General features: G+C 47.1%; 1 pseudogene; it reads left to right on the top strand.

Moving 5' to 3' along the window:
• The first annotated feature begins 403 nt into the window (after positions 1 to 403).
• LOC149118350 (uncharacterized) lies at positions 404 to 1,950 on the top strand (annotated as a pseudogene).
• The last annotated feature ends 389 nt before the right edge of the window (positions 1,951 to 2,339 follow it).

The raw sequence follows: 2,339 nt of genomic DNA, 5'->3' as shown, positions 1-2,339 counted from the left end.
AATCATAGGCATTGTGGACCATTTTACCACCGGTTTTGCACCAAAACTGATAACCTTGTTTTTCGATTTGCAACGTCGGAATGTCGTCGATATCTAAACCTGGCCATTGTGCGGAAAGGGCTAGCCTAGCACTACTATCAGCATATCAAGAATATCTGATGACATTTAAATTGATGACGTCACAAGTGATACAAAGAGCACGACCATTAATTACGCATATATGCGTAGTTGGTATTCAAAGGGTTAAAAGAAGTATGTAACGTAGTCAACAGTGTGAACACACTATCGTTCTTTTCCATCATTTGCTTTGTTCCTTTGATGTACCAGGTTTTGTAAGCTACCATGCCTTGCGAGGCTGATTGACTGATTTCCCATGATGCATTTCTATCTTGATTGTTAACCATGTGAGCTCGTCTTTGGAGCTCATTACATGGTGTCAGAAGTCTCGTAACCCTCACTTGCCTAAAGGCTTCTTGCCTTTGAACTCTTCGACCGCTCTCATCTTTCTCTGCTCGCCACTATGGGAAAAGTCCGGCCAATTTTCGACGCCAACTCTGACGATCGCCGCCGAGCGTCCAAGTTCTTCTTGGCGAACTTGGGAGACTTTTGTATCATGGAAGACTATGTCAACCCCGACAAAACATTAGACAGCAATGACTACTGGATCGCCGTTAAAAGACCGAAAGTTATGGCTGCTCTTCGTCGAGCTTTTCCTCCGGCCGAATGGGATGTGCTCACCACCACAATCGACGTTCAAATTGCTGATGATGACAAACAGCATCCAGCTAGATGGCTCACTCAGCTCTCACAGCACTACCTTGGAGAAGAGCCTATTATTCAAAGTACCCACAATTTCCTGCGTATTCTGAAACAGTAGCCTGGTATGTCAATACAAGACTGGCACACACTGGTCAGGTCAGAATATCAGAAATGTCATTTTCTCCCAGCAGTAGACGATCGCCTTCAAAGAGACATATTCATTATTGGCCTCAATGATACTTTTAAACCCTTCCGCAGTGATGTTATTGCTAGGGAAAACTTATCAACACTTTCGTTTACACAAGTAATTTCTAAAGCTCGTGACTTTGAGGCTGGGCTCAAGACCGAATCAGCCATCGCAAAACACCACCTTGAAGAAGCAACCCACAAGGTCACCCCAGCAATTGACAAATCAAAGACCCCACATCATTCGAGTCGACGTGTCAAGGTCCGGCCTCCATGCCCTTCAAGCACCTCGACCTGCCTCTGGTGTGGGCGCACACCACATGCCAACCGTCGTGACTGCCCCGCCTCAAACGACACTTGCCATGGCTGTGGGAAACGGGGTCATTGGAAACAAGTATGCTGGGCCACCTCCGTACACGTCGTGTCAGAAGCCGCGGCCAGCCCTGGGGCTGATCTGCAAGATGATTACATTGTCACCCATGAAGTTTATCAGGTTCAATCGGCCATCAAAGGACTCTATGTTGACCTCGACCTGAGTCCCACGTCATCATCACTAAGGCACCTCAGATTTCAAGTTGACTCCGGCTGCTCTTGGAATACAATTCACATCAACGACCTTAAGCAGCTGCCTCCTGTCCAAATTACACCCTCAATGGTTCGACTACTGGATTACTCAAAGTCCATCATCCCAACCAGAGGACCAATCACTCTGCACTGCACTCGACGTGGCGTGCCGTATGACATAGTGGCTCAAGTTATTACTGCTCAGCAGTACTATGCTCCACTATTGGGTCTCGCCGACAGCACACGCATGGGAATTCTGAAGTATGATGTGGACACCGCGTATAAGCTGCATATTTCCCCAGAGCTACCTGCGCTACCACCTGGTGAGTTAACATTTGATTTACATAAAGTCAGCTTATCCCTACTTATTTGAGGGGCTAGGTGAACTGGATGAACCCTTTTCCATAACTCTCAACCCTGGGGTCAAGCCCATACAAGCCGCTCCTCACCGTTATGCTGCCCCCAAACTTCCCATCATCAAAGAGGCTTTGGACAAACTTGTCAACACAGGACAGTTGATTCCGGTAAACAAACCCACACCGTGGATCTCAAATATGGTGGTTCGTGAGCGCCCAGCCTCTGCAACAAAACCTGCTAAAGTTCGCATTTGCCTAGACCCATCTCAAACAATCAACAAAGCCATCATCAGACCAGTGTACCCCATCCCGACTTTAGAGGAAAACATTCACCGCTTTCACCAAGCCAAGATTTCCTCCACTTTTGATATCAAGGATGCATTCGAAATAATCAAATTATCTGATGTGTCCTCCTTTCTGACCACTATGCACACTCACTGGGGAAGGTACCGCTGGACTAGACTTCCCTTTGGT

The sequence above is a fragment of the Orbicella faveolata genome, unplaced genomic scaffold, assembly GCF_042242905.1.
Source record: "Orbicella faveolata isolate gen_17 unplaced genomic scaffold, um_ofav_v1 contig_1, whole genome shotgun sequence".
In the NCBI taxonomy this organism is placed as follows: domain Eukaryota; kingdom Metazoa; phylum Cnidaria; class Anthozoa; order Scleractinia; family Merulinidae; genus Orbicella; species Orbicella faveolata.
The sequence above is the reverse complement of the archived record's forward strand: the minus strand, read 5'-3'. Positions and strand labels throughout refer to the sequence as shown.